The following is a 25,463-nucleotide window of genomic DNA, read 5'->3' on the forward strand; positions in this document are numbered from 1 at the left end:
GACACATGGATAAGCTGCCCTGGTGCCGAGTTTGAGGTTTCTAACATGCAAATTGACGGAGCTATCCCAAGGGGTCTGAATTGGGTGCCCGATTTTCAAAAATTCGCCAAAAATCAGGGGATGATGGGATTGCCTTGAAACTTGGCATGTGTGTGTATATGCCCATGAGGTGTCATGGTGCCAAACGTGAGGTTTCTAACTTGAACCAAAAAAAAGTTGCATACTTTTTTAGCTTTCAATGCAACCCTATGGGGGGGAAAAACGGAGCTCCGATCCGGATCCGGAGCTCCGAGCGGAGCGGAGCGGAAGTGGGCGGAGCGGGGGCGGGGCGGAGCGGCCCGCTCCAAAAAATGGCGGATCTGCAAGTGAAGCGGAGCGGGGGGTCCGTGCACACCCCTAATAGCAATATTGGCTTCCAATTCACTCCAGAATCCAATATAAACTTCTCCTGTTAACCTTCAAAGCTTTTCACGGTCTAGCTCCTTCCTATCTCTCCTCTCTCATCTCACACTATTGCCCCGCTCGTGCTCTTCGCTCCTCTGATGCCATGTTTCTCGCCTGCCCAAGGGCCTCTACTTCCCTTGCTCGGCTCCGTCCATTTTCTTCTGCTGCCCCTTACGCCTGGAACGCTCTTCCAGAACATTTGAGAACTACAAGTTCAATCGCAGCTTTTAAAGCTCAACTAAAAACTTTTCTTTTTCCTAAAGCTTTTAAAACTTGATGTTGTGCAGACTTTATGCTGTTAGTTTTACCCTACCCTGTGCCTGCTTACCCTACCCTGTGCCTGTTGGCATTCTCTTCCCCTCCTTATTGTTTTACTAGGATTTTATTAGATTGTAAGCCTATGCGGCAGAGTCTTGCTATTTACTGTTTTACTCTGTACAGCACCATGTACATTGATGGTGCTATATAAATAATAATAATAATAATAATAATAATAATAATGTGACCTCCAGCATCAGAGGCAGTAAGCTGGGGAAGACAAGTGTGAGGGTGCTATTGTCTTTATGTCTTGCTTCCAGGCATCTGATTGGCCAGTGTAAGAAACAGGATGCTGGACAACATGGGCCTTTTGTCTGCTTTGTGCAGCTCTGCTTATGCTCCTGCTATTCACAATAAAGTTAATACAAGCAAAACAAATAATCAATGGCAGACTTTAAAAAATATATCATCAGAAGCCCTGACTAAAAATGTCATTGGGCCTGTTAAGACAACACACTAAGCCATGTTAGGCCACTAACCTTCTGCAGCAAATGATTAGTGGGTGTGTTTAAACCATGGTTATGTAGCCACCATGGTTAGGAATGCTTCACAAGACATGCTAAGCCATAATGTTAAACTCAAGATACTTAATCACATTAGCATGTCGTCTGAACAGGGTCTATGAGAACTGCACAGTTTTAAGAGCCTATTTAAAAGTGGGGATACTGATGGCCAGTTAAAGGTCTCTTAGGGGGATGCTCCATAACTCAGGCCAGGCGTGGGCAACATTTGATTGGGGGGGGGGGCATTCTGTCAAGGGCCACATTTCCTCACAGGTAATCTGTCAGAGGCCCCATGGCAGCAGTGGATGAGTCCAAAGCCAAAGCAAGGGCCTCACACCTTTTCACTTTATCTTTCTGCCCCCTTTCTCTCCCTCCTTCTTGAAGGCTGCCAAAGAGAGAGGCTTACTGTTTTACTCTGTACAGCACCATGTACATTGATGGTGCTATATAAATAAATAAATAAATAAATAAATAAATAAATAATACAGAACGATATCCCTGACGCCAACGCTGGCGCCAAAGCTGCTATCTATCCGGAGCCAGGTTAAGACTATCCTCTTTGCCCAGGCATATGGCAGCACATCTTAATCACCCACATGTTTATTTTAACGGTTTTTAATGTTTCATGTATGTATGTTCTGTGTTTTAGAATTCTAAATTTTGTATATTTGTTTTTATCTCATTTTAGAATTTCTGTAAACCGCCCAGAGAGCTCTAGCTATGGGGGCAGTATATGAAAGAAAGAAAGAAAGAAAGAAAGAAAGAAAGAAAGAAAGAAAGGATTTTGAAATCAGACTGAGTATCACATGTGGCCTTAGGGATGCAGGTTAGCTAGCCTAGTTTAGCTGCTGTTACCTCTCATTAAGGTGACCACATGGAAAGGAGGACAGGACTCCTCTACCTTTAATAGTTACATTGAAAGGGAAATTTCATCAGGTGTCATTTGGATGCATGCAGCACCTGGTGCACATATGCTAGGGTGACCATATGGAAAGGGGGACAGGGCTCCTCTTTCAAAGAATGACCAGATACAAAAGAGGGCAGGGCTCCTGCACCTTTAACTGTTGTGATGAAGAGGGAATTTGACCAGGTGCTGCATGCATAACAATGTCACCTGCTGAAATTCCCTTTCCTATGCAACTGTTAAAGATACAGGAGCCCTGTCCACTTTTCCATACGGTCACCCTACTTCTCATGTCCCTACCAAGCACACTTCTGTTGGAGGATGAGGAGGGCCTGAGAAACTGGGCACACATCTCAAGCTGGTTCAGATGCCATTCAATGCCAGTCATCTATCATTTATTACAAAATGTATGTATACATGTTTTTTGTTACAATGAGGAACTGTTGACATTTGGAGTCTGTATAGTCGACTGTCCAGTTCAGAAGACATCCTGAAGGTCTTTTGAGCTCCAGTAGTGGTAAGCAGTTCTTTAAGGGAACTCAACAAAAGGCTGTTTCTACCACAGCAAGTTTGCTTCTTCTTTCAACAGTGTGTTCTTTCCCTCTCAGCCATCTGTCACTTTCCGTTACGTCCCTCGCCATGCGTAATGGACAAGCTACATCCCAGATGCCAAAAGGTCTCTCCTCTCTGTTCCGAGCAATGACTGCTTTGCATGACAAATATCTTAAGGCAACAGCCACTTGAAAACAACCAAACAAATAAATACATAGAAATATCCCTCAGGTAAAGAAAGGAAGGCTAGAGGCATCCATTGCTAATGAGGTCAATCTATGGCTAAACATGTTATCTTGGTGTTGGCCTGTGAAAATGCACTTTCCTAAATCATAAACATAGGTGTGGAAGACATCCTCTTAGAATTATGAGCAGAATTTCATGGCCTATCCAATGAAATTTTAGAATGTTTTTAGGATGTTTTAAGGGTGTTTTAATCATGAATGGTATGTTTTTAATCAGTTTTTATGTGTTTTATATTCACTGTTGTTCCCCGCCTTGATCCAAGTGGAGAGAAGGGTAAGAAATATGATGATGATGATGATGATGATGATGATGATGATGATGATGAGGTCCAGGGTTCCCAGAAGGCATTCTGATTTGTTTCCTCCTTAGGATTGTCCCTATTCTTGGGTCGGAAGGCAAGGCCATCCATCTTGCTATGTCTCCTCCAATGGGAAGGGTGTCCTTGTCTTCCCAGTACGGTACTGAAAAATTCTTCATACCCATATTGTCCTTAAAAATGTCAAAACATTAAGTAACATATTTATCAGTGAAAACCACCATGCCAAGCTATTACAGACAGCAAACTAGAGATTATCACAGCGATATGGAACAGGAAACCCATTACCAGAATTCCCATACACATGCAAAGCAGAAGCCCTAATCATGGCATACCAAGGCCCACCTGGGCTGCAGAAACATAGAGAATGATCTCATGATATCCATGATAAGAATTCATGGTAGGAATTCCCTTGTCTCCCAGGACTCCCAGAGGGCATTCTGATTTGTTTTCCCTTTGGAATGTGGCAAAACAGTGCCATCACTGAGTGAGAGGCAAGGGGTGTTGCTTAAAAACTGGATCCAGAGGCCCAGAGGTCTACATGTGGTACACAAGCTGGAAATTCCCCAACTCCTAGACTAGAACATTTGCTTTTACATCAGGGTTGTTAAACGTCAGGCCTGTGGGCCAAATCTAGAGTGCCTGAGATCCTAATCTTGCTCTCTGAGTTTCCCCAGACAGTCCCTGCCCCTGACTCCACCCCTTTCCTCCAACCACCAATCCTTTGGTGGTTGCCTAGTTCCCTCCCCCTACCTCATTCTAAAAGGTTGAAATGCCTCTCTTAAGACCTTAGTGACCAGGATACCTGAGAGTGCACCTTCTCCCTTACCAACTTTCCTGGTCATTGAGGTAATCAGAGGGCCTGCTCCTGGTGGTTCCACATGGACCTATGGCCCAATTGGAATCCACCAGGAGAAGAGCCTTCAGCATGGTAGCCCCCTTTCTGTGGCACTCCCTGCCGCTGGAGATCAGGCTGGCATCAGCGCTGTGTTGCTTCTATGTGCTAGTTTTGTTTGTGGGGTTTGGGGGCATGTTTTTGTTTTTGTTTTTACTTGTAGGGAGTTTTGTTACATGGAGGAGCATTTAAAATGGCCTCTTCCACAGGTACTCTGAAGTGGTGTAGTCAATTCTAACCCCTCATTCTGCTGCATGTGTAGATTGGGCTCAAACCCAAAGATTTTGCGATATCATCTAGAGTATTGCGTCCAGTTCTGGGCTCCACAATTCAAGAAGGACGCAGACAAGCTGGAGCGTGTTCAGAGGAGGGCAACCAGGATGATCAGGGGTCTGTATTCAAAGCCCTATGAAGAGAGACTGAAAGAACTGGGCATGTTTAACCTGGAGAAGAGAAGATTGAGGGGAGACATGATAGCACTCTTCAAATACTTAAAAGGTTGTCACACAGAGGAGGGCCAGGATCTCTTCTCGATCCTCCCAGAATGCAGGACACGGAATAACGGGCTCAAGTTACAGGAAGCCAGATTCCAGCTGGACATCAGGAAAAACTTCCTGACTATTAGAGCAGTATGACAATGGAATCAGTTACTTAGGGAGGTTGGGGGCTCTCCCACACTAGAGGCCTTCAAGAGGCAGCTGGACAACCATATGTCAGGGATGCTTTAGGGTGGATTCCTGCATTGAGCAGAGGGTTGGACTCGATAGCCTTGTAGGCCCCTTCCAACTCTGCTATTCTATGATTCTATGATTCTATGCTCCTGTGCAAAATGGCTTGACATCCCTAACCGATGGCCAAGCAAGGTACATAGCCATTCAAAACAAATGTGTGATAATCAGCTTAATAAACATGAGAGGCTCACTGACTATTAGGTCCTCCATGCTGAAAGCTAATTTCTACATAACGCTCGTGGAGATTAGGACATCCATAAAGACAGTTCGGCATGATGGAAGAGAAGGAGCATTTTGTGTGCTTATTTTCACTTCTCCCTGGACCACTGAGCAACAAATGTCAGTAGTGACAGAATAAAGAATGAGTTATCCATCATTATGAGGGATAGAGAGTCAGAATGGGACTGCTAACTATTAAGGAGAACAACAAGTTGACTCTTTCCAAGTTAGAAGCAATCTACTTCAGTTGGAAGGACTAGTTTGATGAAGCAGAGAGTGTCAGATATAGGCTGGGAAGGTGGGGGGGGGGTGCATTCAGGACAGTTGGATGAAGGGAAGCAGGAAGTTGAGCCATGGGGTGGGCAGGAAGTCCAGCAAGTAAACTGGGAATGCTGGAAAATTTTGTCTGGTCCACATTTTAATGTGAAGCAAACTAATTTGCTCTTCCTGGATAAATATGTGGGCCAGTAGCCACATATCCTTTGGATTGTGCATGTCTCCCAATTTTGGGCTCAAGAATGTATACAAAAATATTTATTTCAGTGCAGGGTTGAGAACATGCTTAGGTCCAGAAGGCAGATTGGTCCACACACACCCCTATGTAGGCTAGGAGGTATCAGTGGGTGGACTCCATTCATGACATCAGGAACAGCCACAGCTACTTACATCATTAGCTCCCTATCTGAAGCAATGAGCCCATAAGTCTGGGCCCCTGCTTCCCTCTCCTTGAGCTTCCTCTAACTGGAGAAAGCCCAGGTGTAACAAAGCCACCTCCAAGACTGAGGCACCGGTTGGAGGTGCTCTTCTCCAACCAGTGCCTCAGTCATTGAGCTGGCATCATATTGCTTTGGGATTTCCTGACTAGGGAAAACCTGGGAGAAGTGAATCCCACCAAGGAGTAGCCCCGTTCTGCCATCACTTTTTTAAAATTAAAAAAGAGAGGGTAACCCACCACTGTCTCACTGCCAACAATATGTCAACCCTCCATGAACCCTTCCAAATCTCTCTGCTCCAGCTCCATGGTCTCTTTCTCAACCTGACTCTCAAATTCAAGGTGGAAGTTCTCTGTGGATCATTTTTTGCCTCAGACTTAAGTGAATTGAATAATATTGGCCGTATTATGAGAGAAAAATAAAATCATCTTGTGGGATTTTTCCTTGCCTTCCTGCAACTCCAGATCCACTTTAGATGCTTTGACAGGTGGGAAATCTTGTTCTCAAGGTGAAGGAGTTGGCATGCAGGCATGTAACATAGAATCATAGAATAGTAGAGTTGGAAGGAGCCTATAAGGCCATTGAGTCCAACTCCCTGCTTGATGCAGGAATCCACCTTTAAGCATACCTGACAGATGGTTGACCAGCTGCCTCTTGAAGGCCTCTAGTGTGGGAGAGCGTATGACCTCCCTAGGTTGCATTGTCATACTGCTCTAACAGTAAGGAAGTTTTTCCTGATGACCAGACGGTATCTCACTTCCTGTAACTTGAGCCTATTATTCCATGTCTTGCACTCTGGGATGACCGAGAAGAGATCCTGGCCCTCCTACATTGTGACCATATGTTACATGGTCACCCAGTCCAGATGACCATATGTCTGAAGGGTTAAATTGCACTGTTTGGATGTATATAAGTGTCCATGTGGAGAAACCTACGCCATGTGTTATGTTTAGGGATGTGTGAATCAATAAAACTCAAGCATGTCTGAATTCCACCTCAAAGCTCATTCCAAGTCATATCTCTATCAGGTTGCAAAGTTTTCTTTCTGTGCAAAAATGTGGGTATGTTTTTTTTACAGCTGTGCACTTTTTTCTCCCATTAAGTAAGACATACTTGTGTGCATTTTTCAAACGTATGCATTTTAATGTGCATTTTTCAAAGGTGTACATTTTTAATTTTTGTTGTTCTTCTTGTTGCTTGGAAGTGTACAGACTAAAACCAGAGGCTGTGTTTAGCTCCGCTACCATAAGATGTAGTGATGGCCACCAATTTGGATGGCTTTAAAAGGGTGTTGAAGGCTATCAATGGCTACTAGTCCTGATGGCTATGTGCTACCTACAAGAGCAGAGGCAGTAAGCCTGTATACACCAGTTGCTGAGGAATATGGATGGGGTGTGTGTGTCTGTTGCATCATGTCCTGAGTTCCTGGTCAACAGTTGATTGGCTAATGTGTGAACAGAGCACCGGATGATATGGACCCTTGGTCTGATCTAGCATGGCTCTTCTTATATTTTTATGTTCTTTCAGTTCTAGGAGTTGCAAATCCTGGTCAAAAATGAACTGAAACAAAATGCTCATACATCCCTAGTTATGTTATGCCTTGGTTGAAGAATTCAGTGCATATGGTAGATCCTCCATCATGACAACACGGTCGTCAAGACTCCAATGTTGACTTTGTCCTGCGTATTTAACTGAAAGCTTCTCTTGCCCCAAATGTCAAAACACTGGAATGCTGACTCAGCAGTTTGAGCTTCAGTTGTCAGGATAGCATACCCTGGCTCAAATAATTGGCAACCTTCAAGTCTTCATTTTAAGAATCGAGGTAAATAAACCAGAGGAAAGGGGAAGCCTGAAGTGAAGTGATGAAATATAGCAGACATTACTTTTACAACAGGATTTTGTTGGGACTCACTCCATCAATAAATTACAGTTGAACAAGGAGTTTGGAGATTCACAGCCACTTTGATGTTTTAAGAGGGTTGCAGTTATAAATATCAAAGATAGAAGGCCAGCAAATTCCTACATTCCCCTTTATATGCTGTTCATGGTTTTGCTAATACTCCCTTTGGCGGGTCATGTGTGCTTATTACCTAATGTCTCTGGAAAATTTGGGGGAGGCAACTTAGAGAGGAATTGCTAGCAGACAGCAGGGAGCAGGAGATAGAAACCTAATCCGAGTGAGGTGCTTCAGGACCTGGGACAGCTCTCACGTGTAACTGGGGTTGATCCCATAAATCAAATGTCTAACTGAAGTCTTATCTCCCTGAGCAGGACCCAGCTGCTGTTCAGGCGAGGAAGCAAGAGATTTAAAGGGGCACTGCTCTGGCTTACAGCCAGGCACTTCGGCCTCAAATTGAGTCTTCAGACTTCTCCAGTGGCTGCTTCTTAGAGAGCAAATGGGCTTAGGTGGTTGATGGATCAATCCAGATGGCTTAGCAAAAAGCTCTGCATTGCCACTTCTGGAGTGGAAGTGTCACACAATGGGCATCTTGTGAAACTTGCCTCTCACAAGAGCATCCCCATTCAATTCCACTGAGCAGGCAAATCCAGAATGGATATGGATGCAAATGCAAAAGCCATTCTCCCAGGGTCCCACTCAGGACTCAGCCACAGCTCATCAATGGCCCCTCTAGCAAAAGTCCTATTTACAAGGAGGGCGCTGCTCATGAGATCTTTATTTTTGAGGAACCCTTTTCTGAGCACTGCTCATGAGATCTTTATTTTTGAGGAGCCCTTTTCTGAAAGCAGCACTTCTTTACCTGGCCATGGTTTCAGCCTGTACCTTCAGGTGCCACCATTAGGGGCTAGGTGGTGGCTGAACATCCCCCGCTGACTCAAGAGCAGAGATTTCCACCTTTTGAAGGGAAGGATCTGAAGCCCTCTTTCCCAAGGGACCAAGACCTTCTTGGCCAGCCCCTGGGTCTCTGGGGATATACAGCTCAGGAAGATCCAGCTTTGAAGAGATCCCTCCAGGGAGAACATGACAGGATTGAGGCTCAGTAACAAAGTACATTCTTTGCATGCAGAAGGTCCCAGGTTCAATCTCTGGCATCTTCATGTAAAAGAAAAATGCATACCTAGATCTCTGGAGAGCAGCTGCCAGTCAGTGTTGACAATATGAGGCTAGATGGACCAATTGTCTGACTCAGTTTAAAGCAGCTTCCAATGTTCCTACATAATATTGGGGTGTGGAAGAGATCTCCAAACCATAGGCGAGATGGCAGATACATGCACTCATGTGGAGAACAGAAGGAAAGAAGAGCTCGATATGAATGTGAAAGTGAGGAAGTTGGCCAGTCAAACCACTTGCTCACATCTTGATCCACATTCCAAAATGATTAAAGAGAAAACTGTTGTTGTGCAACTCGGAGAAGGAGAACATAAGAACCTAAGAACATGAGAACCCCTGCTGGATCAGACCAAGGGTCTGTCTAGTCCAGCATTCTGTTCACACAGGGGCCAACCAGCTGTTGAGCAGGAACCCACAAGCAGGAGGAGAGAAATTCAAGAAGATGGGGAAACATGGAGAAAATGGGTACTGCATAACATTTTGTCTCACTTTTATCTTTCTAAGGTCCTGCACATATTCCAATGAAGGTACATGAAGCATCTCTTTGAAATGTCAAACTTTATTCATTGATTACAATTATTTATACCCCACCTTTCAGGATAAAATCCTGTTAGGGCAGTTTGTAAGTAAAACAGCAATGCCATAATAAAAAGCCATTACAAAATGATACTAAAAATGACAACACATGACCCATCCCACAGGACAGTTGGGGTTAGAAAGCTCTATGGGAGGAAGGGAATCGCAGTCCAACTGGAACCTGAAATGCTCCTCACCTGACTGACTCTCTTCTGAGATCTTTCTTCCTGCAAATACATGGAACCATCAATGCTAAGAAAATAAATAAGGAGGAAAATATCTGCATGGTGATAGGTTGATTCTTTTTTGTAGACCTTATCTAGCTCTGTCAGATTTTGTGGGGCACTGTTGTTGTTATAACACACACACTTTCTCTAGCACAATCTTTCCAAAGTAGAAAACTCATTATGCCTTTTCTACAGGAAAAAAAAAAAGAAATCCGCGGAGGAGAATAAAGCACGACCACTGTATAACTGTCAAGTTTGCATCAGCAAAAAGGATTCAAAGGCCTACTGTGAGAAGATGACACATTAATACATTGAAAGCCAACACCCTTTCTGTCCATTCAAATAATTGCTCTCAGTGTTGAAAGAAATTGGCAGACTCCTGACTGACCAGTCTTTTCTCAAAGGGAATATTTCAAAATAGAAGTTCATTGTGATTTGTGACAGACACAGACAATAATACCACTTTGCCCATCCCACAAACTCTGAAACATCAAGATCACTTCCCAGCTTTTTCAAATAGCTTTCTTCGCTTGTGGAGCAACAACGTGGTAAGAGGTTGACAATGTGAATGCTTCTGGCAGTCTCAGGCTGGTGGTGCCATGGATATCTATGATTTCCCACTTGCACTGTGAAAATTGTGTATTTGCCACTGCAGAGAAGAGTCCTGAATGGGAGACAAATTCCAGACAATTATCATTAAGTCCATAGGCAGAGACTCTGATGGATGTTGTGCAATTAATTCAGTTGCAGATTCAATGCACAAAAATGTATCAGATCGTCATCTGGGAGTAAATAGGAAGTGCAAGGTAAAGATAGACTAGAGACTGCAAGGGAGAGATTTAGCAGTGGGTCCTCGCAATACTTGCTATCCAACTCAGGCATTCTGTTAGAACTAATCATGTTGTGCTAGTGGAAATCGATTCTGGTGCAAGGCCTCCTTCCTCGTAAGAGCATAATAACATAAAAAGAGCCATGCTGGATCAGACCAAGGGTCCATCTAGTCTAGCATTATGTTCACACAGTGGCCAACCCGCTGTCAACCCTACCACCCACATTCCCAGCTACTGGTGTAGGCTTACTGCCTCTGATACTGGATGTGACACATAGCCATCAGGACTAGTAGCCATTGATAGCCTTCTTTTAAAGCCATCCAAATTGGTGGCCATCACTACATCCTGTGGTAGCAAATTCAATAGTTTAATTATGCATTGTGTGAAGAAGTTCTTCCTTTTATTTGTCCTGGATCTCCCACCAGTCAGCTTCATGGGATGAACCCAGTGGGTTCTAGTATTGTGGGATAACCCCATTGGGTTCTAATATTAAGGGAGAGGGAGAAAAATGTCTCCCTATCCACATTTTCCACAGTAGCCCCTTGATCATTTTAGTTGCCCTTTCCTCCTCCTACTTTTTCTCCTCCTCTCCTATCTCAGGTTGCTGCCACGTATCTCCCCCTCAATGTGTCACTCCTTCCTCTGAGTGAGCCATTGGCAGGGAGGTGGCCTTGAAGACCACCTGTACCACATCAGCACAGCCATTCTCTGAGAATGCCTTGCTCTGAGAAGGGCATTCTGAATAAGGCATTGGGGTCAGGCAAGCTCTCTGGAGAGCAATGCCAGGTTCTTTCCTACTGTGGCATTTGCTGCGGCAGGAGACCCAGCAGTGCAGCGCAGCTCTTCAGAGTGCCAGGCATGCCATTGCTTCAATCTGTGAAGTCCTCAAAGTGAGGCATCAGTCTCTGGAGTGACCACTGCACTTTGCCTTATTCTTCCTTTTGTGCCTGCATTCATTTCTACTAGCGCAATGTCATGGATGTTACTAGGAATTAGGGATGGCACAAGCATCCAGTTGGGTCTGCAAGGACATCCAGGCCTTACAGACCAAACCAGATGTGACTGGTGTCACAGAAGGTGGACCCTCTGCCCAAGCACTCACAAGCTCCAACAACCGCTCGGGGTCAGGTCTACCCTAGCTTCTAGTATTTCATAGAATTGCAGAATAGCAGAGTTAGAAGGGGCCTACAAGGCCATCGAGTCCAACCCCCTGCTCAATGCAGGAATCCACCCTAAAGCATCCCTGACAGATGGTTGTCCAGCTGCCTCTTGAATGACCCTAGTGTGGGAGAGCCCACAACCTCCCTAGGTAACTGATTCCATTGTCGTACTGCTCTAACAGTCAGGAAGTTTTTCCTGATGTCCAGCTGGAATCTGGCTTCCTTTAACTTGAGCCCGTTTTTCCGTGTCCTGCACCCTGGGAGGATCGAGAAGAGATCCTGGCCCTCCTCTGTGTGACAACCTTTTTAGTATTTGAAGAGTGCTATCATGTCTCCCCTCAATCTTCTCTTCACCCTTTGACCATTGGAGCACGGAGAATTGAACACTTTCCACAGACTTCCTTCCCCCTACCCCAATGGGGGTCTTAAAGGCCCTCTTAATGTGTCTTTTAATGTGTTACAAGAGCCTTTAAGGCCCCCTTTGGAGCAGGGGGGAGCACACTTTCTGGAGCCTTCAGAAAGGGCACATTTCCCTTGGCTATGCTAACGTCAGCCAACATTAGCATTGCCCAGGGAATTGTGCATTTTCCAGATGCTCTGGAAACTGCACATTTCCCTCCACTGTGTTACTGGTGGCCACCATTAATGCAGCAGGCCTTGCAGTTTGTTTATCGCTACAATTGGAATATCCAACTTTTGTGAAATCCAGTAGCTAAATCCTGTCGTTTCTTCCTGTATAATATTGCCAGGATTCGACCATTTTTGTCTGTCTCTTCTGCCAAGACTCTCGTTCACGCACTGGTTATCTCTCGGTCGGACTACTGCAACCTTCTTCTCTCTGGCCTTCCTTCGTCTCACATCAGTCCGCTGGTCTCTGTCCACCACTCTGCCGCTAAGATCATCTTCCTGGCCCGCCGCTCTGACCATGTCACTCCACTTCTGAAATCTCTTCATTGGCTTCCAATTCACTCCAGAATCCAATATAAACTTCTCCTGCTGACCTTCAAAGCTCTTCACGGTCTAGCTCCTGCCTATCTCTCCTCTCTCATCTCACACTATCGCCCCGCTCGTGCTCTCCGCTCCTCTGATGCCATGCTTCTCGCCTGCCCAAGGACCTCCACTTCCCTTACTCAGCTTCGTCCTTTTTCTTCTGCTGCCCCTTACGCCTGGAACGCTCTTCCAGAACACTTGAGAACTACAAACTCAATCACTGCTTTTAAAACTCAGCTAAAAACTTTTCTTTTCCCTATAGCCTTCAAATATTGAGTTTGTTCTGACTCTATACTGTTTAGCTTCACCCTACTCGGTGCCTGTTTACACTTCCCTGTGCCTGTTCGCATTCTCCTTCCCTCTTTATTGTTTACTACAACTTATTAGATTGTAAGCCTACGCGGCAGGGTCCTGCTATTTACTGTGTTATCTGTACAGCACCATGTACATTGATGGTGCTATATATAAGTAAATAATAATAATAATAATAATTTTGTGGGTTCTGCATTGTTGTTTGTTCTGGCATCCATTCCTAGAGGGGATCTACACTAGTCAAGTTAGAACATGTCTTACCGTTTTTAAGTGTCCGTTCCATAGTATTACGCCACATGACGTTCAGTTTGTGACATTTTATTGTTGTCTTTTCTCCGGTTTTTATTTTGAACTTATCTGATTCTATTTGGTATGATGTGGCCGATTTCATCGTATTAAATGGGTTTCCTGTATTTCTTAATTAGCCAATAACATTCCTGGGAGGACATGTTTATGTAATTTCCGTGCTCAAAGTTGGAGCCGTTTTTTCTTTTTTTTTCCTTTCAAGCCTCTTTTTTGCAGACACTTTTAGTTTCACTTTTGGGAGGCTGCTTGGTGGATTGTTTGTAGGTGGAGGATTGTCTCGGAGAGAAGAGAAAGTGGGAGGGGAAATTGGCAGATGGGGAAATAGAACAAACGGACTTATTTTCTTAGTGTGGCCAAAAGGAATGCATTCCCACGGAAAGAGAAAATGTAAGTAAATGTTTTAAAAACTGCTACGTTTTAAATTGTTCAAAAACAAAACATTCAATGACTGTAAAAACAACGTTTCATATACTAGTGTAGATCCCCTCACAGACGGATTTGATTTTTCCCTTTGATTTACAGAAAAAATAATAAATAATTCCATGAGAAAGTTCGCAACAATTTACATAATTTATGTAAGTCTGTTACATTTAGTGTATCGTCCCCATTTCCATTCAACTTTCCCCTGTGTATATTTTCTGGAATGGCATATGTCTTAGGAGAAACTTGTATATTTTGCTGAACATAAATTTGTGTAAATTTCAGGGAAGTAAAAAAATACCCTGAAAGCCAATGGACTTTGTGTGACCTGGGGAGGGTGGCATGCAACAGATTCCACAGGTCAGATTTCATTTCCGAATGGCCTCTATAGACTACGTCCCCTAGCAAGCAACTGGTGTTCTTTTTTATTACTTTGATTGTTTTTTATTACACCATTTCTATAGTGCAAACTCCCTAATCTTCAATCATTTAATTGATGGATTATCATCAATATCATCTAAAGCAGTCAACCAATTACAGTATGTTTAGCTGATTAATCATCTACCTTTTAACTGGTTAATCAGCTAATTAATCAATTCAATTTCCATTTAATTTATGCTTCAGTTTAGACATCTTTTTCCCCCTGCCAAACAGCCCTCAAAGTGGCTTCTAGTAAAACAATTGTAAGAACATTGCAACTGCATCCTAAAATATCCTTACCTGTGACTAAATCTCCTCCAATACAATGGGACTTACTTCCTACTAAATATACATAGGAGTCCAAGTTCTTAGCTATGAATTCTAGACATTGTCCTCCTTGATTTAAATGGATCTTCTTGTTGTAAGCCTATTAATTTTTCATCACACCCTTTTTACCTGTCACTGTGGAATGTGTGCTGGGATGAACCAACCTGCACCAACTAGTGGGATGCTTTCTAAATGGTATGGAAGGTATTTAACAGTACTCTATGGCCTTAGCTAGACCTAAGGTTTATCCTGGGATTGTCCCCGGGGTCATCCCTGCCTGTTTCGGAGATATCCTGTGTGTCATTTACATGAACAGGGATGACCCCAGGACGATCCCGGGATAAACCTTAGGTCTAGCTAAGGCCTTAGTTTGAAAAGCAATATAAAAACAAAACGAAGCATAGTTAACTGGTCGAGTTGTGCGCCAACCATAAAACTCAGCAGACTCCAATTTGGCACTTCAGAAGGGGGTCTGATTCTGCATGGAAGCCCAATGGTATAGCTAGGACTGGATCTTGAGGTCAAAGTTCAGGGCCCTACTGGTCAGAGGGAGGCAGATGTGGTCCCAGAAAGTGGCAGGTGATGAGCCCATTGGGAGCAAACTCTATTTTTCACCTATACTGTAGGGATGTTCATCGCTGGGAAATACTGACCTTTTTGGCCCTGACATATTTCTGCAGCACCCGCAACTGGGGGGTTGTTCCCGAAATCTGGGAACTTTTCTGCCATGGCCATGCTGGTTGGGAATGATGGGTGTTGTAGTCTAACATATCTGGGGGGAAGGCTGCTAGGGAGGTCAGAGGAATCCATCCGGGGGTTGGAGCGCGCTCAGGTTTCATCAGCTTGCCCCCCCTCCAGTCTTCAGCTGACTTTCCCATTAGTTTGTGGTTTATGGTTGTTATTGTTGTCATTGTTTCAACGTAAATTGCAATGTGCACAAATTGTAATTGGCCGTAAATCACGTAATTCACACAAATTTCAGCTGTGAATAGCATAATTTGCAATTACAGCTGAAATTTGCACAAATTGTGCAATTTGCAGCTGTAATTTGCAGAAGCTGCTGTTTACATTTTTTTAAAAAAAAAATCTGTTTTCAGAAAGGGACCCATAGCTCAGCTCACAAATGCAAGCTGAGTCAGGGACACTGCTGAAATCTGGCAAGCCCAAAAAAGGCTGGATTTCCCAGCGATGGACATCCCTAGCCATAGCTGCATGCAGATTTCTTAGCCCTGAAGACAATTACCTCTTTTTTTTATATAACAACAGTCATACGGCAGTTCAAAAACACTCAGTGATGCCATCAATATTTATGCACCTGACTCAGCAGCATCTGTGTATCTTACAGGGGGCCATCAATACAGAATATCAGCCCTGGTGACAAGTTACATTTTATTCCTGTCAACAGACAAAGATGTTAATATTTTCTCTGCCAGCAGAGCACTCAATCTTTCTTCCCCCCACCCTTTTGACATGCTTGGCCATCAGGTTATGTATTGAAAGCTAGAGCCCGAATCCAAAGACCTGCAGGCTGTGTGCATACCATTTGTGCATGGGGTCTTTTCAACATGGTGTGCTGGTGGCAGCATCTGAATCTCCACTTAAGTTCCCCGATGAGCAGCACCCCATGAGGTGCAAAAGCCAGCCCTTCAGAAAGCAATATGACCCTGCAGCATGGACACGGTTCAAATTTAAATACATATTTAAATTAAAATGCAGCGGCCAGACTGATTTCGGGAACCAGAAGGTTTGACCATATAACACCTGTTCTGGTCCGCTTGCACTGGCTGCCTGTATGTTTCCGAGCCCAATTCAAGGTGCTGGTTTTGACCTATAAAGCCTTACATGGCTTGGGACCACAATACCTGACGTGAATATACCCGGTCACTATGTTCAACATCTAAGGTCCTCCTCCGGGTGCCTACTCCGAGAGAGGCTCGGAGTGTGGCAACAAGGGATAGGGCCTTTTTGGTGGTGGCCCCCAGACTGTGGAATGGTCTCCCTGATGAGGCTCGCCTGGCACCAACACTACTATCTTTCCGGCGCCAGGTTAAGACTTTCCTCTTTGCCCGGGCATATGGCGGCACATCCTAATTACCCACATGTTTAGTTTTTAATCGGCTTTTAATGCTTTATGTGTGTATGTTCTGTGTTTTAGAGTTTTAAATTTTGTATTCTTGTTTTTATCTCAATTTTAGAATTTCTGTAAACCGCCCAGAGAGCCCTTGCTATGGGAGCGGTATATAAGTATAATAAATAAATAAATAAATTGAAATACTCACTGGTCTCATTCAGACAACACATTATACTAGGGGTGTGCACGGACCCCCCACTCCGCTTCACTTTAAGATCTGCCATTTTCGGATCATCCCGCTCCGCCCCGCCCCCACTCCGCCTGTGCCCACTCCGCTCCGCTCGGAGCTCCAGATACGAATCGGAGCTCCGGTCCCCCCCCCCATAGGGGGGGTTACCGGGCCCTGCCGCCATCGCCACCCATGCGGCGACGGCAGCAGAGCCCGGTAAGGGACCAAGGGGGAGGGGGGCCTTACCTGCCTCCGTCCGCGGTCCGTCACCGTCTTCAATTGAGCCCGTGGTTCCACGAGGAAGTCTGGGCCGCAAGTGCGGCCCAGACTTCCTGCTGGAACCACGGGCTCAATTGGAGACGCTGACGGACCGCGGACGGAGGCAGGTAAGGGAGAGGAGGGCGGGGGGCGTTACCAGGCCCTGCTGCCGTTGCCGCATGGGCGACAGCGGCAGGGCCCGGTAAACCCCACTTATCTTTCCGGCGGAGCTCTGGATCGAGGCGAAGGATCCGCCTTCACCTCGATCCTCTTCGCCACGCTCCGCCGGCCCCCCAATCCTCTTCGCCTCCGCCTTAAGGGCAGGCGAAGCCCCCCGCTCCGCTACTGCTTCTCCGGTCCGATTAGAAGCGGAGCACATCCCTACATTATACCATGCTGCTTAATCACAAAATGGTTAACGGAATGGTTAAGCCACATGGTTTAGCATGTAGTCTGAACGGGGCCAATGTTAAATGCATTTTGATGTGAGCAGGGTTGACCCTGGAATTGAATGTTTGGGAAGAGTGAAAGCTGATGGGTTACTTATCCAGGCTGCTCATCTTAAAGGTGTGGAGTTCTGGACTGTTTGTGTCCAAATTCGCATAGATTGAATCCCTCAAGCATCCCTAAATAGGGCATACATCTTGGAAATCTTTTCAAGTCATCTGCCAAGAGATTCCATATCCGTTGGTGGATTGCAGGGGACAGAAGATGATTTTCAAATTATACTGTGAGAGATGGAGAGAAGGAGATAGATGAGTTCATAAAATTTCAGCATATTTCAACAATCAACTTTTGTCATAATGAATCTGAACACCAGCTTTTCCCATCTTCTCTCAGGAGGTGATGGATGGATATTTGTTTCTGCTTTGTCTGTAACCTTGTTTGTGAGACAATCAAACTGTGTGTCATGGGTTTGGGGAGAAAGTTCTGAGTATTACTGATGAAAATCAGAAAAAAAATGTCTGTAGCTTCTTGGATGGGGGAAGGGGGGATTTAGAAAAGAGCCATATCGCCAAAGAGGAGATTTGCATTCCTCAACTATGACTGTTATACACAATGTGAATCCAGATGCAAAATTATTTTCCAGTTTTGGCAAACATTTGCTGTGAAAATCCAACTGTAGACAAATGTCAAGATGTCATCGTAAATTGTCAATCTGAGATTTCAATGTCCAAAAGATCATTAGGTTGATGGTCACTGTTGACGCAGCAGAAGGAAGTGCAGGATTTCCAGAGCTTCTGGAAATTGTGCTCACACACCCTGCTGCATTAATGGTGGCCACCATCAATGCAGGGGGAAAGCGTGTGATTTCAGGAGCCAGAAAAAGGTCACACGGCCTGGTGAGCAGGGGAGGACGGCGGTAGCATAAGGTTGAGCATCCACTGAGGTGAGCAAGGTTGAGTTTGCTCACCCTTAGCTACAATGTCCTAAAAGGTGCAGAACAACATCTGGAAGTTGTTTACAAGATGGTGGGCCCATTCAGAAGACACCTTCAACCATGGCTGTAACCAAGGTGGTTAAGCCAGAAAGCCAGGCCATGTTCAGAAGACACCTTAAAACATGGCTTTTAAGGTGTCTTCTGAATGGGGCCTATATAGTGCAATCTGTGGCCCTTTCTACACCTAAGGATTATCCCAGGCAAATGGAGGGATCATTCCTGCCTGCTCCCGGAACCCCTGTGTGTCATTTGGATGCACAGGGATGATCTCAGGATGATCCCAGGAAAAAAGGCAGGTGTAGAAATGGCCTGTGTGATTGCCAATCACAACAAGGACTCCCTTATTGGTTGTATGATCTGGGTTCAGTGCTGGATTAACCTTTAAGCAATACAAGTACATGCTTCGGGGACCAAGGGAACCAGGGCACCACAGAGTACTGGTACCATAGCTGTCGCCATCTCAGGCCTTTGCTAGACTAGGCAAACTATCTCAGGCCTTTGCTAGACCCGGGATCCCCTGTGCATCCAGATGACACACAGGGGATCCTGGGGTCAGGGAGGGATCAGCCCTCCCTTGCCCCTGGATAACAGGCTCCACTTTGGCCTGGTATATCCCACGGTCTCGGGCTGAGCCCGAGACTGCAAGCATGTGGGCTGTTCTGCGGCTTCTCCCGGCTTCGGCGATTACTCGCGAGGAGCCGGGAGAAGCCGCGCATGGGGCGCAGTGCTCTGCAGGAGCGCTGCACTCATCAGGGCAGGGTGGGGGAGATCAGGACAGAGCCAGCTGGGGGGGGGATTGGGACAGAGCAGGGTGGGGGGAGATCGCGGATGGAGGGATTGCGGACGGGGGGATCATGGACGGGGAGATCGCTGATGGGGGGATCGTGGACGGGGGAGCGGGGAAACCCAATTTTTAAAAAAACACCCATGTACCTTTGCACACGAGCGTTCATGGGTGTCCTCCCCTTTAAATGAAAAAAATGGTGGGCGCAATGTCTCTATACTTCAGTTGCCTCACCTGACATCAAGACAAGAGCATTTACAATGTGAGATCACCCCTCATCCATCCCGAAACAACAGGTAGGTCTAGCAAAGGCCTAATTTTAAGGAATTCCAGATTCATAGTAAGGGCCTAACAGCATATTCTAAGAGCGGTAATATTTATTATTTGTGCTTTATTTTATTACACCAAATCAACCAGCTTTAGGCTCTATGTGTCCCACGACATCATCTGACATCCGAGATAACTTTCTGACAATCTTTGTCTCAACATATACCTTGAGTTCAATATGTTTGACTGTCTTACCAACATTTTCTGCATGAATTTCAGTGTTTTTATAAACATTATAAATATATACGATCCATCTTCTTGTGTGTGTGTGTGTTTTATTTTTGCTTCTGTACTTTTCAGACCCCAAGATGAAACGTGTTCAATTAAGTTCAATTAAATTTTTGCATCTGCATTTCCCCCTTATAACAGTTTTATTAAAAAATGCATAAAACAGTGATGAAAAATTGTATTTTTTTTCTGTTGCCCTAGTTAGAAGTAAATAATTGGCTTATGTTGCTTGCTGCTATTTAGTGTTAAATAAATATAATAAAAACAGTTTATATTTAATATAGTTGTGTGTTCTGGCATGGGGGATGGCCTTGAAAAAATGAGTTTTTAATGTTTTATTTCACCTTCAGCATTTATTGAGTCTTCGGCCTTAGCTAGACCTAAGGTTTATCCCGGGGTCATCCCTGCCTGCTCCCAGGATATCCTGTGTGTCATTTACATGAACAGGGATGACCCCGGGATGATCCCGGAATAAAACTTAGGTCTAACTATGGCCTTAATGACTTGCCAGCTAAACAATGGAAGGGCCAAGGAAGCACCATTATTGGGCTGTGCTTAGGGCATCAGCTGGCCTTAATCCAGCCCTGGCTGGGTTTTTAACGTTTGGAAGCAATACAATATTATGCATCTTCAAATGAAAAGTACAAACACAATTGCTATTCATTTTGTTTCAAGCAAACTCCCTGGTAAATTTGGAAGATCTTGGCCAGAATAATAATAATAATAATAATAATAATAATAATAATAATAATAGTATTTCTTGATCGAAGCAGGGAACAACAGTAAATATAAAATACATAAAACTGAATTAAACATAATATACATTGTTAAAACGTCCTAAAAACATTCTTAAAACATCTTTAAAAAGCACTAATAAATTAACCTTTCCCAAATTTGTGTTGTTGGGATACAACTCCCATCATCCTCAACCATTGGTTGTGCTGGCTGGAGTGATGGGAGATGTAGTCCAAATGCATATGGGGAACCCAAGAAGGGAAAAGGCTGATCTATTGTAAACGTGAGAGTAATTGAATTAACATCTGTAGGTTTAGTGAAATACTTTGGGGGACTTTCGCACATGGCTAACCATTTCAACCATAGCTCTAGCACACTCTTTCTGGACTTGTTGCCCTCCAGCTGTTTTATTTATTTATTTATTTACTTATTTATTTATTTACAAAATATATTCCAGAGCAGTAAACATAAGAAATAAAACAGTAAAGGGGTAAAAAAGAAGAAGATTAAAACAGCATGCTAAAATTGTTCATTCTAAAACAGAATTCTAACAGTTGAGGAATGCTTCCATGAAAAGAGTTGTTTTCAGGAGGCACCGGAAGCAGCACAGTGTTGGTGCCTGCCTGTCCTCAAAAGGCAGGGAATTCAAAAGAAATGGGGCCACCACACTAAAGGCTGTTCTCCTGGTGGACTCCAGTCGGTCTGTAGGTCCATGTGGAACCACCAGGGGCATGCCCTCTGTTGACCTCATCTAACATGGCCAATGGGCAAAAATGATGGGGATTGCAGTCCAGCAATATATGGAGGACCCATGATTTGAAGAAAGGAAGGAAGGATGGATTTCTCTCACAGCGGTCTAACTCTTTAAGTTACCTAGCAATCTCAATCACACTGCAGTGCTGTGAGCTTCCTCTGTTGACAGGGAGGAGAATTTCTGCTCTTTTGTGACTGCAGTTTTAGAGTGCCTTTTGGTATGATGGCCTAGTATCTCCTCTTCCAAACATCCCTAACAAATAAGACAATATTATCTCAAGAGGACATGAAGTCCCCCTCCTCATGGGAACACATAGTTCACTGCCATTGAGTGGAGAGGCATGACATTAGCTGAAACCTACAACCTTTAATTAAAATAAACAAAAAAAGCCTGTGCTTTGAAAAACATCAACTCTCTGTTCGAAAGCTTGCTTTTCTTGCCAATTCCATTTTCAATTTCGCTTAAAGAGGGCCGCAGTGTCCGTCACTAATTAATACTGATTAGTCGGCCATGTTCTATTCTCACTGTTTATCTTGCACTAACAATGAAGGCACATGTCGGGGTGCCACTGAATGACATAACCGTTCTGATAGATGGGTGTCTTCTTTCATCCCTCCTGGATGACTGCCAAGGCAACAGGGAGAAGACGAACATGCACGATGCGTTCCTCAGGCATGTATAGTTTTTGGCACATCTTTTAAGCTGAGCTGCCATATAACGTGACATCACAGCAACAAGAGATTTATACATGCAATATCGGATGGGATCAGACTGACGTTATAAATCAGCGACACAATAAAGTTCGCCGTACCACTGCTGTCACTAAGGTATGATCCAGCAAAAGAAAACTGGAGAACAACATTGGTGGTTGGGTGCATAGAATAATCTCCAACACAGGCAAGGCTACTTTCTCACTCATGAATGGTGCACATTCCTAATTACATGAAGATCAGCACCAGAGATTGCATATCAGGAAAGTGTCTTCATCAAATAGTATTACCAAGGCTGTATATCTCCCTGGTGTGAAATATGGAGGCTTTTGCAATAAAGAACACCCCCTGCATATTTCAATGTGCACTTTATATATCTGAAGGAAGCATTAGCATATTCCCTGGCTCTATGTAGGCAAAGCATTAAATAAAAGATCATCTTCAAGGCATACTTTCCTCTTTTCTATAATGGTTCTGGAAAATGGCAGCAGTAAGTATCAGACGTGTGTGTGTGTGTGTGTGTGTGTGTGTGTGTGTGTGTGTGTGTGTGTACCATATCTATATTATACTAGGGGTTTTGAACCTCTTTCACCCCTGAGGGTGTAATTCTATTTTGGTGACAGACTTCGGCCACCTTCTAGTGGTGGAATACCAGCATATTTTAGCTTAAAATTCCTACCACTAGAAACTAATCCTTAGGAGAGACATTTCAACTTTTTAGAATTGGGGGGTGGGGGACACAAGAGAAGCCAGGTCATCATCAAATGATTGGCAGATGCTGGCAATGGGGTGGGGTCAGGGAAACAGGCATGGATCTCTCAGGATCTCCATAGGGTTGGATTGGGACCTCATGTGGATAATCAGGGGTCTGGAAAGGAAGCCCTATGAGGAGAGACTGAAAGAACTGGGCATGTTTAGTCTGGAGAAGAGAAGATTGAGGGGAGACATGAGAGCACTCTTCAAATACTTGAAAGGTTGACACAGAGGAGGGCCAGGATCTCTTCTCGATCCTCCCAGAGTGCAGGACACGGAATAACGGGCTCAAGTTAAAGGAAGCCAGATTCCAGCTAGACATCAAGAAAAACTTCCTGACTGTTAGAGCAGTACGACAATGGAATCACTTACCTAGGGAGGTTGTGGGCTCTCCCACACTAGAGGCATTCAAGAGGCAGCTGGACAACCATCTGTCAAGTATGCTTTAAGGTGGATTCCTGCATTGGATTCAATGGCCTTATAGGCCTCTTCCAACTCTACTATTGCCGCCTTGAGGCCCAGTATTGGGCAAAAAGCGGGACAATCACAATCATCATCATCATCATATTCTATGATTCTATGATTTGCCCCTAAGGCCTCATGTTTTGCACCCCTGGTTTATGGGAAGGATAGTAGTTCAGTGATAGACCACATGCTCTGCATGCAAAATGTCCCCAATTCAATGTCCCGCATCACCTGTAGTGTTGAGCTGCTGCCAATTAGTATAGGGCATATTCAGCTAGATGGACCAATATGTTAGCAAGCATCCTCTTTCATAAACTATGGTGGCCATAGAAGTACTAATCATTCAGCAGCCCCGCCATATCTTAAAATCGTGAAGCCTACTTCCTGTCATTTGCATCAGTGGCACCGGAAGCCACCAGAATCAAGGTGGCAGCAGCAGACAGCGGATGGCAGCAGGTAAGGGACCCGCAGAGGGCTCTGAAGTGCTGAAGTGGCCCAAAGCTTTGGAGCCAATTGGCTTTGACTTCAGCCTGCCTTGGGCTTCACCAGAACCACCTCAGAACCAAGCCGAGGCGAGCCAAATCAGCCCGCCTCAGCTCGGAATTGGGGCCTTGGTCCGAGGCAGAGCACAGCCCTACTGGTTACAGGATGTGTAAATCACTGCATATTCTGTAATTTTGTACAAATGCAAAAGGAACAAATCTGCCGAATGTGTCTCTGCACGTAAAGTGCAGCTTCCTTGGAATCTCATTTTAGAAATGGGGGGGGGGGCAAGTTTCTAAGCCTTTTGAGTATGAAGCCAGGCTTGAAAAACTGTCAGAAATATCCAATGAAATTTCAGAAGACGATGCACCATAAGGTTTGCATTGGTCCCAGCTGCAGTTTCCCACAGACATTCTTGTCTTCTCTAAACAACGTGGGACCAGGACATCTCAAGGACTGCTTCCTCCTGCAAAAACCTGCCTGCATATGAACAGCTCATTCCTGTAGCAAGAATTTGGCTTGAAAGAGGGATAGAAGAATTCAGGGATGTTGTTTTTTCAGTCCAGGCCACTCTCACATGTGTTCATTCAAATCCATTCCCTCCTGATCCTGTGTTAATCTGCAATTCTTTTTTAATATGCATTAAAAAAGCATTTCAATACTATTTTAAATGCATTTGCTCCCAAAATATACACTTCTGTACACATTTTTTATTCAGAAAATATGCATTTTAACTGCATATTTTTTTAATTTTTAATTTTTAATTTATTTATTTTGAGCAGGGGATGGGCATCAGAACATCTGGGAAGTGGAAAAGCAACAAAATAAGTTCCAATCCTTATATTAGTTCAAGAGAGGAGGATCAGGGAAGTTTGTACCGGTATATACAGTGAATGAAAGCCTTGAGGATCACTAGCTGGGAAACTTTTCAAACACTTTATCATTATAACTCTAAGGGTGAACATGCTCTACACACCCAAACTAGTTTAACTGTTGCTTCCTCCCTCCATCTGGGAAATGTACATCTTGCAAGGAGTCCCCAGACCCCCTAAGTGAATTCCCTGTACAAGCACTGAACTACAGTTCCTAGGATCCTTTGGGAGAAGTTCAACTGTCATGAAAGTGATATATGTTTGCCATGAAGATATTATACCTTATGATTCTATTCCCACATCATTTTCTCTCCTTTATCAGATCTTCTCCTGCACTTAAAAAAAAAAAGTAAGGACTGAGGTGAGATACTGATTTGGCTTTTCTTAGAGCTTACCTCCGTTCGATTTTCTACTAATTGGAACTCTTGAAGTGTAATATCAGATAGGATGGCATCAAGGGATCAGAAATAATTCACTCTGGTAGTACCGAGTGAGCAATGAAGCCACCAGGAGGGAAAGAGCCTTATTAACTTTAAAGCCAAGGGAACAGAAGACAAAAAAAAATAGTTGAAGAGTTTTTACTTGCATAATTATACATTGAGATTGGAGCTGATAACTGTCTGGGAACAAAAAAAAATGTACTGGATGTGATTCTGAAGGAACATTACCTTCTAAAGCATCAAAGGCTTCAATCGGCACCCTGGGTGGAGGCAGGTTCAGGCACAAGGTTTATTATAGCACTGGAATCAAAATTCTTCATTTTAAAATCCATCTGTACAGAACTAAGGCCATAGCTAGACCTAAGGTTTATCCCTGGATCGTCCAGGGGTCAAACCTGTTCATCTAAGTGACACACAGGGGATCCAGTGCTCAG

The sequence above is a fragment of the Elgaria multicarinata genome, chromosome 4 (genome assembly GCF_023053635.1).
Source record: "Elgaria multicarinata webbii isolate HBS135686 ecotype San Diego chromosome 4, rElgMul1.1.pri, whole genome shotgun sequence".
Classification (NCBI taxonomy): domain Eukaryota; kingdom Metazoa; phylum Chordata; class Lepidosauria; order Squamata; family Anguidae; genus Elgaria; species Elgaria multicarinata.